Genomic DNA, 13,813 nt, shown 5'->3' on the forward strand with positions numbered 1-13,813 from the left:
GTTGAGATATGCATAGGATGAGTGTTTCACCTTCTCCTATGGCATATGACCAGGATGAGTGGTTCACCTTCTTCTATCAGCACATCCTACCCATGTAGTCTAGGATTCATGGGAAGTACCTCTTATCTAGCCAATGAGTAAGGAAATGAGGATAGAGACCATAGTAATACTGATGGAAGCATCGTGTAATATTGTAATCCCTATGTTAGGATGTTGATATTGATTTGGGATCAATGGAAACGGATTTCGGGTCAGTTAAGAGTGATATGACACGCTCTCTATTATTGGTGACTGACTTCAGGTCAGTGGAGAATGGTATGATACATTCTCGATCATTTCTTCTTTCTTCATGGTTCAACAGAGTCGAGTAGAGAAAATACTATGATGGTACAAATTATCAAACAATTTGATAGGTGAATTTCTCCCCAGTTGAGAGGGAGTGTTAAATTGGGAAACTAGGGCCAAACTTCACCTTGGATAGCTCATATGAGGCAGATGATATTTTTATTGGATTCCTCTCTTTGATTGGTGTAGGATTGATCTAAATATCATCCCATTCTGACATGTACATATGGAGTTATGAATTTATTTTGATTATGGACAAATTGTCAAGGTCATCCAACCATCAAATTAACACCCTCAAGCCCTCAACATTGCATATAAATACAAGGAGCCTCCTCCTCATTTTGGTATCTCACACATTCATTCTTCTCTCTCCTTCATTGCTTGGGTACAGATCTTCTGAGGCTCCTCTCTCCACACGTGCGAAGAAGGGAGCGTTCTTTTGTTGTCCTTGCGTTGACCAACGTTGATCGAAAGTTGAAAGAAGTTGTTTTGACTGACATTTACCATATTTGACTACGTTTTTGTCTAGCATATTTCTGTTTGGCAGGTCACTATTCTGGGCAAGAAATATGAGGTTGTTTTACCTATGTTTGACTAGCGTTGACTATGGAAGGGCTTACTGTTGCGTTGAATTTTGTTGACTAGGTTTGACTAGATATTTTCAGACTGTTTTTGCGTTGATTTGACTTGTTGTTGGAGGCCAAGTTGACGAAGTTTGACTAAGTTGTTTTGGAGGTCAAAATCTTCCCTGTTGACCAACATTGACTTTCTAGTTAATGCTTTTTGTTTTTGTTGTTTGAATGATCATATTTCACTGTGATTAGGCAAGTGAATATTGTAGATTATACTCTCTGTTTCTCTGTTGAACTTTTGAAGAATTATAAAAAGAATTGATCAAGGGTTTCCCCAAATTGGGGTTTGTCCCTAGGGTACCATATCTTGTGTCATCTTGCCTTGGCAAGTCTTCTACTATTATTATTTATGTACTATCTGCATTTTACTATCATGTTGATGTGATTGCTAAACTAGATATCGATATTGGGCTAGTAAGAAAATTGAAGTAAAATTGCTCTTAAGCATAGAACATTCCATTGTTACTAAAATTAACAGTCTATCTATTAGACATTTTGGATGTTCTTCTGAGGCCTATTTTCCGGTCTCATTTGTCGAAAATCTTAGAAGAATTTGTTGGAATCACAACTTTAAGTTGTGAAATTTCCACAATCCAAGTGCCTGAGGGGGTTTTAGGGTGATAAATCCATATATGTAGTCAAAAACCCAGTTTAAACAACACAAATCAAGATTTGACCAACAATTTTTTCACTAGATTCCGGCCAAAAACTCCAAAACGTCTAATAGGCAACACCTAATACACATGGGTCTTCGAAATATTTTGAATAATCTTGTCATAAAAGAAACAATTGACCAACCAAATCAAGAAAAATATATATGAAAGACTCTCCTTTCCATAATCAAACAACATTCTCTCTCTTTTCAAATGAATCTGATTCTTTCAAGTGAGAAATGAATGAGGAGGTAGATCATTAGGCTATGTTAGCTTTTGAACTTTAGCCCTAGAACATTATTAAAAGGTGAGGTGATGGAATTTAGATTGATCCCCTAAATTCAAAATAAAGTGGATATTAATGTGCACAACAATCAATATGAAGTACTCAATGCAAACAAGCCAGCCAAACACCTTGGGAATGGAAATTCAAGGAGCTCCATTCACCAGACCTTGGAACATTATTTAAAGGTAGGGTGATGGACTTTAGACTGATCCCCTAAATTCAAAATAAAGTGGATACTAATGTGCACAACAATCAATATGAAGTATTATATGCAGACAAGCCAACCAAACACCTTGGAAATGGTAGATCAAGGAGCTTCATTTAAGGGTTGTTTGCAATGGAAAAATTTAGGTTGGGTTATGGTTCTATGTTCATTGGTTTGTGGTCTCTATAGGTGTTTCAGTATTCATTGGTTTGTATCACTTACATATTTGAGTTCCTTCTAGAGGCAACCTCCCTGCTCTCCTTATTCCTTCCCCTCAAGCTACTCCTTTTGCACCCAAAACAGATGTGTTCAAAGATGGAAGGTGGAGGTTCAGACAGGCTTTAGCGCATTGCAAATTGGAGGAATATAAGTGGGAAGTGTCATTGGATAAAGGAAACTTGCTCTCTCAAATTTTCGCAACTTCTTCCTTACACTCCAATAACATAGTTACAGATGAAACATGAACTATTACCTCAAAACGAGTACTCAAGCCTAAAAACCCCAAAAAACATGAAAAAACAACAAAAAAATGAAAAATGTTTATTCCAGAATGATGTTTTGTTTTTAGGGTAAATTTTCAACATTTTTTTTAAATGGAAGTAAAAACCAATTTTTTTAAAGGTGGATTAAAAAAACACCCTTAAAAAAATTGTTTATTCCAAAACAATGCTTTTTTTTAAGGTAAATTTTCAACATTTTTTTAAATGGAACTAAAAACCATTTTTTTGAAAAATGAATGAAAAAAGCACCCTTAAAAAAAATTGTTTATTCTGGAATAACAAAAAAAACATTGGGTTACAATTTTGACATTTTTTAGCAATTGAGTTAAAGAGAAAATATCTGGACTTTGAAAACTGTAAAATTCCAACAATCCTCAAACAAGATGTTAAAGATAAAATATCATGTCTCGAATCCTGATAATTCCAACTATTTACATCCATGTTGTTAAAGATAAAATATCGTGACTCTAAAAAACCTTGAAATTGTAATTGTTTTCGACCATAGAATTAAAGATAAAATATCATGGCTTAGAAAAACATTAAAACCTTGACAAATTTTCAACCATGCAATTAAAACCAAAGATTATGACTACAAAAAAAATCTCAAGTTTTCAAAATATTTCAAGTATGACATTATGAAATTTTTTTTTATGACAGAAAACTTTAAAAATGAACACTCAAGAGTAATTTTTTCCTTAAATGCAAAATATATAACTATTTTAAAATCTTAGTCTAAGACAACTCGATACATTGCAAATTTTTTTTTATAAATCAACCATCAAATTGACATGCGGTGTATGTGAACTTGACCCGTTGTAATGAAAACTTAAAAGTCAACTATGAAATTGATAGATTGTGGAGGAGACTTGATTCATTATAATGAAAATTTTAAAATCAACTATCAAATTGCCCATGATGGGATCGGGTTGTTAGACGAGCATCGACATAGACCTTGTAGAAAAAAAATGAAAATAATAACAAAAAAAAAATGTATAAAGAAACAAAAAAAAACACAAAAGAAAACAAAAACTTGGATATTGAAAAAAAAAAAAACAATAAAGTAAAACACAAAAGAATAATACAATTTTTTTTTTCTTAATATTGATAAAAATAAAAAACAATGAAAAAAAAACCAAAAAAAGAAAGCAAATTTTAAATATTGAAAAATAAAATAAAAACAATAAAAAAAAACACAAAAAATAATAAAAAAGAAAACAAAAATTAAAATATTGAAAAAAATAAAAAATCACAAAAAATAACACAAAAGTTTTTTTTTAATATTATAAAAATTAAAAAGAGTAAAAAAAAACAAAAAATTCAACAAGAAATAAAGTTTTATATATATATATATATATATATATATATATATAACAAGAAATAAAGCATTAAAAAAACTTAAAAACATGACAAAACACTCAACTATAAAAAAAGGACAAAAAAGCCTTAAAAAATGTAAAAAATAACATAAAATTAACTTATAAATATAAAAAATTAGACAAAAAAATTAAAAATATCATAAAATAAGTAAAACAATAACAAAATTAAATATAATTTAACTTAAAAACAACAACAACAACAACACATTTTTTTAAATAAAAATCATTTTTTTAAAATAAAAAACCTTTTTTTTTTTAAATACAAAACATTTAAAAAAATACATAACCAAAAAAATTGAATTGAATTAAAAAAATAACAAAATTAAAAAAAGAACAATTAAAAAAAAATGAAAACAAAAAATTAAAAATTAAAATAATTGATAATTGATAATTGATAATTGATTAATTAAAGGTTAAAAATAATTAATAATTTAATTTAAATTAATTAATTAATTAAATAAAAATAAAAAAGAATTAATTAAAACTAAAATAATTAATAAATGAAGTACAAAATTAATAAAATAAATTAAACTTATTTGTTCAGGATTAAAATAATTAAATCTGAACTAATAATGAATATTTAAATAATCAATTAAAAAGTTTTTATAAAACTTTTATAAATAAAAATTTTATAAAGATTTTATAAAGATTTTATAAAATTATTATAAAAAGGAAAATAAAAATAAAAATAAAAATAAAAATAAAAGCAAAAATAAAAACAAAAATAAAAATGAAAATAAATAAGAAATCATGTGTCGGCCTTTATAAAATTAGGGTTCTTGGTTTATTTATATCCAGGTCGCAAGGCTCACTTCTCTCAATAATCTTTCATTCATATTCTATCTGATTTGTCCTGATGATGGACCCCCTTTGGGGTTTGAAATGTCGGCAGAATGAACTAGAAACTGTGGATAATCCGGATCATGGCACTACATAAAAAAACCAATTAAAAAAAATAAAATATAAAAGCATTAAAATTTAATTAAAAAACAATTAAAACTAAATTAATAATTAAATTTGATTTAAAAAACAATTAAAACTAAATTAAAAATTAAAAAAAAAACAATTAAAAATACTATTATTATTATTATTAAATTTGGCCCACGGGGATTTGGATTGACGGTGAATGAGTGCATTTTTAAGGCACTCTTTGTGATATATCACTGGTTCAAATCCCTTGTGAGTGCTTACTTACCAATAATAATAATGATGATAATAATAATAATAATAATAATAATAATAATAATAATAATAATTTGCACCACCCCCCAGGTGAGGTTGGCCACCGGCGCGGGCGGGGAGGTGGCTGCACGCAGCCGCCTCCACACTTAGGGGGTGGCGCAATTTTTATTATTTATTTTTACTTTTTAATAATTGTTTTTTTTTTTTAATTTTTAATTTAGTTTTAATTGCTTTTTTAATCAAATTTAATTTTTAATTTAGTTTTAATTTTTTATCTTTTTAAGGGTTTCTTTGTTTTGTTTTTAATTTTTAATTTAGCTTTAATTTTTTTTTTTTAAAGGTTTCTTTGCTTTGTTTTGTTTTGTCTTGTTTGTTGTTTGTTTGTTTGTTTCTTTTTTTTTTTTGTTGTCTCGAATTTAAATATTTTTTGTTTTTGTTTTTGTTTGTTTGTTTGTTTGCTTTTTTGTTTTTTTTGTTTTGTTTATTTTATTTTTAATTTTTTGTAATTTTTTTGTTTAAATTTTTTTAATTTTAATTTTTTAATTTTTAAGTTTTTTTATTAGTTTTTTAACTTAACACTTATATATATATATATGTTTTTTAATTTAACTTATATCTATATATATATATATATATATATATATATATATATAAAAGTGGTAGATTTTTTTTAAATTCTTTTTTTTTTAAACTTAAAAAAAATCATTATGGATGTATTTCTTTTTTTATTAATATTCAAAATTTTTCTTTAAATTATATGTATTTTTTTTTGGAATATTTTCCTTTTTTTTAATTTATTTTATATTTTTTGTTTAATTTTTTTTTTTTTTAACAATTGAATTTTGTTTTATTTTTACATTTTTATGGGTTTTATTTTTGAGTATTTTTTTACATGTTTTTAAAATTTTTTCTATGTTTTATTACGAACATGAAAATCACAAACATTTAGAAAAAATATCCACACTTAATACATTACAAAATTTAAAGTGTAAAAAATAAGCCCTCTAAACAAAAAGGGTTGATGTTGCATCAACTCTTTCCAAAATAAAGAGGAAAATCACTAACATTTAAAAAAGTGTTCATACTTGCTACATAAAAACAATTTAAAGTGTCAAAAATCAACCCTCTAAAAAAAGGGGTTGATGCTGAATCAATATAGTTCAAAATCACCATGAAAATTACTAACATCGAAAAAAAATGTTCATACTTGATACATAAGAAAATTTAAAGTGCCAAAAATATGCTAAATTTTTTTTATTCTGGCATCACCACTTTTCAAAATTGGGTGATTTTTTGCTACCTCAAAAAAATGGGTATCAATTCACTTTCTCAATTGATCGGTAACTATGTTCAATTCCAAAAACATGGCAAGGCATGTCCTCAAACTCTGGATTTTTTCCTGAAAATTTTGTTAGTGGTTTGGCAGTTTACAATTTCTTTGATTTCTGGAAGGGATCAAAGTTTGTTTCAATCAGTTACCTTATGCCAAGCTATTAATTTTCCCTGTAGCTAGATTCAGTTTGAATGGTCGAAGGCTACAAGGCCTGTCTCCTATTTTAATAGCATTAATGCCTACTGCTCATACTAGAAAACTCTTGTTCATAACAAGTCCCCAGACACTCTTTTGCACACAAGCTTACAAGAATCAACGTTAGAGTTGCTATGGAAAACACTGATTTGAAAGAAATTTGGAGAGTCTTACACTGTCACAAAGAGATCAATCAAGCTAATTGCAGTACTTTGATGGCAGTTTCCTAAAATTTCTAATTTGGAACAAGCATGAACCACACACAATGCCAATGTAATGAGCATAAAAATTTCCCATAAATAGAGATTGGATACAAACAAGTGATTTCATAATTGATATTTGTCTTGATAGGGGAAAAAACCAAACAAGTGATTTTTCTAAGGATTATCTTCCAAGGATTGAACCAAATTTCATAATTGATATTTGTCTTGACAGGGATTTGCAAACTTTACTCTATGTTGGCCCTCCTTCCCTATGTTGGGAGCAATCCAATTTTCCCTACACATCCCACAACCCAGGTTGCTTTTACAAGCAAGGATCTCTATAGATAGATCATTTCATCAAGAGACAAATATGGAATTATAGCCACCTCAGATATTGAAGAACTACATAAAAAATTCCATTAATATACTAGTGACTGCCTCTAAAACTAATTTTCATTAAAAACTCTTAGTAAGGTACATACTACAAATCTCAGTCATTATTTTGTTGTGTCCATCACTTTCAGCAGCAATTGCTTGCAGCGACCCAAATGGTACACCTACCAACCCATCACCCTGGCGTTCCATCAATACTGTTGCTGATCTAAAATATTGTGGGACTTGCAAACCAGTGACTGATGGCACAGGCACATCTATGATGAAGAGGAATGAATATTTTGAGGATTAAAATGACTAACCTGTGAAGGCCTGGAAACAAATGATGATAAGCCTTGTCCTTGAGAAGAACCACTTCTCTTAGGTTCTTGTGTGAATGGAATATGATGTGATCCCCAAGGCATACTTGGTAGTGGATGTAGCATCAAAGAAGCAATAACCCCAAGTCCATTTGGATTTTGGTTCATTGGAACCCAATTTCTAGATTCATGGTTAGTTGCTCTATTCTTTGAATTTGCAACAAACCAAGTAATAGCAATACCCATCATCATGTTTCTTGAACTAGATTCTTCTTGCTAAGAAGATGAATGATCCCTTGCACCAGCATTGGAGCTGGAAGCATTTCCATGTCTAGGCATAGAATAACTTTCATTCCATCCAACTGAATGTAAACTCCTCTATATACCAAACAACACATGAAACATACTAGGTTGGTGCTATCATTCCAACAAATATTATAGAGTAAGCATCGTTATTCTAGGGTCACAGTTAGTCAAAGTTATTGATGTTTTCTTTACATCATTATTGCATAGTTGTCACAAAGGAAATTGTCAATATACTACCCTGAGGAAGGGTCAAAAGTGGTAGTTCCTAGAGAAGCCCCTTGGATTGTTTCCTCATTTATCAACAATGTGTAAAATCCATTTTCTAGATGTTACCCAATGACCATTATGTTTTGTAGCAGCTAGAACCATAAGAGGCTTTTGTTTTTTTATACTCAAAATAATATTGATAGAAGAATCTATTCTTACAAAATCTTTACTGTTGGCTTCTCTTAAACCTGATTTCTCTGCTGCTCTCCTACTTTTCAAGTACTCTATTTTGGCATTGGAGGATAAAAATCAGTGTTCTAATGCATATAATAAACATGAATAAACTCGGATAGTGAATAAAATAAATATTTATTAAACTGAATATTTGTTATATTTATGAAATAGTTCTCAGGAGTTTAAGAAACAATTCATAGTCTGGTAAGGTTCAAAGGTTTAAGATCATTCAAAATATGTCCAACCAAATGAATTCAAAATGTAGTTAGTGGAAAAACAAATGCTTGTGTGAAAAGATGAATGAGGTAAAAATGGCCCTTGTACATGAGAGTGTTATTAATTCTCAACATCTTGCAACTAATGAAGAGCTTCAAAGTTCGAAAGAATTTCTCAATGCATTGGAAGTTTTGAAATCAAATAAGGAACTATTCCTGAAATTTCTTCATGAACCAAATTCATTGCTTGAAAAGCATCCTCAATATAAAAAATATACTTTAGAAACTCAAGAAAAACAATTACCAAAAATGAAGTCGTCAAATCCAATGAAAAGTCTTGGGGAATTGAAGGAAAAGGAGAACAATCAAAAGCATTCCAAAGGAGAGAATAAAAATGAAAAACACCTTCATAGTAGAAGGGGAAGAAGTTTTTGATATAAATTGAAGTTGAGCAAGATTCTTACCACTTGAGAAGTCAATGCCAGACTGTTCTGTGCAAGGAAAAAGGAACAATTTTCCTGCATTAAGTTCATATGGTAAAAATAACATTTTCTTTATACCAACAAGAATGGTTGTCTCAAAGCCTACTCTAGAAAGGTGTCAAAAATTTTAGTCCCAGTCCATCACCAAGCTACTCCCTAGATCTCAAATTGGATTCAGAGATCCAGAAGAAGTGAGTGATAACACTAATGATTTTCTTCAAGAAGTGGGTCACAGGCTTAAAATGGGTTTTGTGGAGAAGAGAAAAGATGAGTGAAGGATTAATAAAGAAGTTTTCTTGGATGAAATTGTTGATGTTCCTAAGCATACAAGGAAAATTGCCTGACATATTACAAATAAAGGCAATGAAAATGCAACGAGAGATATGAAAAATGATTCCTCTAGTTTGGTTTAAGTTCCAACTCTTATGGGTTTTTTCTGAAAAAAATTGTTCACCAAACAGGTTGACAGATACTTCTCCATATGTGTGCATTAATACATCCCTAGAATCTTCCACTTCTAGTACCAAATCTTCATGGGATTACAAAACCAAGTTAAGCTCATCCTTGTCATCTTCCCCTTGTAAACCTTCTAATTCACCTGAATATGGAAACAAAGCAACTGCAAAGACAATTTCAAAAAGGTCAAGAGCTGCTTAAGGGCATGAAGAGAAGCAAAACAAAAAACAAATTCAAGATTCCTTAGGGAAAGTCCTTGCTTTTCTTGATGAAAATAAACAAGTGTATCGGTAAAAAAGATACCAACAAAATAATAGAGCTAACGTGAGTGATGAGGAATGTTATGAATTATTTTGTGATATGCATGAACCAAGTAGCAAGATTAAAAGCCTAGTAGATGGGACAAACATGTAGAGTGGGATGGATATAATTAGACAACAAAAATATGGATAATAAAACATATATTTCACCCAGTATCCTGGTGAGATCCCAGTCTTTTATAATATGTGCCATGAGTTTTGAGAGGGGTAGTGTTGGGAAGAATGGTAATGCTTCTTGTGATAATAGGGGAACTGAAAATGGACTTGACCGTGACAAATGAGGTGACACCCAACATATGGAATAGATAAAACATAGGAGAAAAATATCTAGGTTTAAAGCTAAAGTTTTAAATTTGAAAGGTAGATTTCTATTGAGAAAGTGGAGGTCAAGCAACAAGGAAATGGATTCTTTGTGTACCTTGCAATAAAATAATTATCTTTAAATTCACTTGGATAAGGGATATGATTTAGTGCCCAAATATCATTTTGAATCAAGAATTATCAAGGAGAGATTATCTAATGTCTCAGTTGTATCACGGTAGAAAAATCCTCCACAATCAAGAGATGTTCCAAACATGGCAACAAAACAATTGTAGAGCACATGCAACATACATAAAGTCTCACCTGTAGATGAGAAAGGATTTGAAGAATGTGTTCTTGAAGCATAAATTTTGGTCCTTGCAACAATTGAGAATGAAACATTGTTTGGTATTGGTGTTGACTTCTTGATAGGTGTAAGAAGCATTCCATTGTTCTGTTTGACTCTACACATTGCCTATGCATTTTATGATTTCCACATGAACTATCAGGCTTATTTTCTTGAATGATCTGACTGGTATATATAGGAAATTTTACCTAGAGAGTTGTTGGGTGTTCCATCTTGTTTTGCAATAGATGAATTTCCTAGAAATGAATTAAATGAATCCTGTGACTTGGAAAAAACCAAAACAAAAGGTGGACGTCGAAGTCCAGTATCAGACATGGACTTTCTATCAAAGAAGAAACTCCTAGCCACTGGGGTTTCAAAGAAATAAGTTCAAATATGAAATTTTGGTGGTGGAGGATGTTTCTCTTCACAATCAAGGGTTGAGATTTATGGGTCCAATTAGTTTAGATCACATGTTCATCTGCTATTTTTTTCGATGTGGGCATAATGTTTTTTTGTATTGAAACAATATTTTTTATTTCCATGTTTTTTTTAGAATTGCATTTATTCCTTGACCTTCTTAAGTTTCGTGTCCTTAGAAAACCAAGTCATGCATCTAGAGATGTTTTATTGCGGCAAAGATTAGAGTTGGAGGACCTCAATACTGAAAAAAAAAAAAAAAAAAAAAAAAAAAAAAAAAAAAAAAAAAAATTGATGATGAAAAGCAATGCAACGGACCATAACGGAAGGGCGGAGCGATGGAGGCGTGTTCAAGTCTTAGGGTTTCAGAAACTTTGCTTAGCGCCGCCGCGGCCCCAAAGGATCTCCTCTGCTGCAGTTCGGCTAGACGCCAGGCGACCGGTTTCTATGAGCATGCGGCCCTTTCCGGGCCCTGGAACGAATCTGTCGAGGGAAAAGCTACCAACGAGCCGGCCCAAAGCAAACAGAGGGTGCAGAGTTTTTATTCCACGGCGGCACCAGAAGGCTCATGGCCGGAGTGTTATGCCCAAAAGAAAAGGGCCGGTACCTTGTCACGCTTAGATGCGCCATTATACGAGTCCTGTAGGCACAGACACGGCATATCTGTATGCGGCCATGGAGGAACGAGCTTTATGCCGGACTACAAGCCCCATCGTGGCATCCCGTGGACGCGATCTGCCATTCTAGGGCGGATCTTGAATGGAAACGCGCCAGATCAGACATGGGGAGGAAGAAGGGTCGTGGGGGCGCGGTGGTTGGAGTCTCCAATGCTCTCTGCCGCGCAGAACCGGGTCCCTTTCTCATCGACGCAGCCAAACAACAGAGGGTCCGAAGTTTTTATCATGCAAATGATCGATAGCTCAAACAGAACAGGGCCAGATCCGAAAACCGTAAGATCCAACCTTGACAGATCTGGGTCGGATCTACCAGATCTGAGGCCCAATCAATACAGATCTGGGTCGGATCAAACCTGTTGGAACAGAGACAGTAATCCTAGATCGGGCAGAGATAATGCAGACTCAGGCAAGCAAAAGGAAAAAGAAACAAAAACGGAGCCAGATCTGGACTTTCGCCATCAGTTAAAGCAGGTAACTGATTTTTATTTTCAGATCCTGATTAAGCCCCCTCAGGGGAAATCCCGATTAGTATGGGTTCATGCAGGAGATACATCCATGCAGCTAAAACAACAAATTTGGGCAGAAATGGGGTACCCTGTTCAGACCCAGCACCTGATCAGTGGAAGAAGATCCCTTCAGGACTGTAGATCTCTGGAAAGTTATGAGATTGGGCCAGGATCAATCATTATTCTAAATCTCAGATTGAGAGGTGGGGCTCTGCCTCAGGGACAGCCAAGCTCCTCAGGGGGAGACAGGGGGAAAAAATCTGCAGCCCAGCACCAACCAAAATCCTATAAAAACATTTTACAGGGCAGCAGAAGTTCAGGGCCACCTCCAGATCAAGGAGGACACCTGCCCAGACCATACATAGTCGATCAGTCAGAGCAAACCCCAGCATTAAACTTAGATTCCTCAGGGCTAGATGACTTCGTCAAGTCATATGAAACGCGAGCTTTAATCTGCCGTTTCAACAGCTTCTGGCCTAAGCCTATGGATCTTTTCCACTGGATATTCACCAGCTGGACCATGGAGTGTGATATTCATCTGTGTGCAAAAGGTTTTTTTATAGTGAGATTCACATCCCAGGAAGTCAGAGATACAGTTATCAGCACCGGACCATGGTTTTGGGGAACAGCAGGGCTATTTGTGACCCCATGGTTCCCAGATTTTGATCCAAATAAAATGACGGTAACCAGAATGCCAGTCTGGGTTAGACTACACAATCTTCCTTTGCATTTTTGGGATGATCGGGTGCTGGAAGGTATTGGAAACAGCATAGGGAAGTTTATCAAAACAGACATGGACAGGATCGATGAAAGGATCTACACCTACGCACGTATCTGTGTGGAAGTAGACCTAAGTAAAGGACTGCCGGAAAATATAAGGCTGATCTACAAACAACAGAACTGGTTGCAGGTACTGGATTATGAAAACACCGCTTTCAGATGTAGGATCTGTAGGCAGACAGGTCACTTACAAAGCACGTGTCCAGAAGTCAAGAATAAAAAGAAGCAGAAAGGGAAGCAGAGAAAAGGTTGGAACTTCTCTCCCCCAGATTCAGAGGATGAAGAATCAGAAGCAGCAGAGGAAGAACCTCCAGAAGAGAAAACTGAGGCAACCCACGAAATGGAGAAACAGAAAGGAACCCCATCAGACAAGAAAGAACTCTCATCAGACAACAAGGCAATGGAGACAAGCATGCAATCTAGTATGGGCGGCATAAAACGGCACCATCTCTCAGATACATCAGATTCAGACAAAGAACCAGGTTCACAGAATACAGAAACACAGCTAGTCTTGGCTTCGATCGAGCCCTCTCAAGGAGTGTGGCGTAAGGTCGAAAAGAAAAAGGGGCGAAAAACTTGATGCGTGAGTTCGACTCACTGCCGGATTCAGTTTTTGCCTCACTTTCTCGCTTCTCTCTTCTCTTTTCTTTTTCTTTGTGCACGTTAGTTTGATAACGTTGCGTGGGGTGCGAAAGCACTCGGGCCCTTGCGGCAGTATACGGAGCTGGGCACAAGCCAGCACTGCGGAATGCTTACTCATTCCTTTTTGTAGCTTTTTTATCTCTGATTAATAGAAAAGCGCGGTTTTTTTCCTCGGAAAAAAAAGAAAAGCAATGCAACTTAGAATCTGAGATTAAAGCTTCACCTTTGTTAGGATTTCCATTTTCTATAATTAATAATGTAGATATAGGATTTGTGTTATTAAATGAGATTTCACATCCAAAAGAGAGACGTGATGATTT

The 13,813-nt window shown here is 33.3% G+C and overlaps 1 pseudogene; it reads left to right on the forward strand.

Annotated features, from left to right (window-relative positions):
- Positions 1 to 233: 233 nt before the first annotated feature.
- LOC149213034 (uncharacterized) lies at positions 234 to 10,649 on the forward strand (annotated as a pseudogene).
- Positions 10,650 to 13,813: the final 3,164 nt, after the last annotated feature.

Source organism: Pinus tabuliformis, chromosome 1_1 (assembly GCF_031772625.1).
Source record: "Pinus tabuliformis cultivar Carrire ecotype Pingquan chromosome 1_1, CPIR1, whole genome shotgun sequence".
NCBI lineage: Eukaryota > Viridiplantae > Streptophyta > Pinopsida > Pinales > Pinaceae > Pinus > Pinus tabuliformis.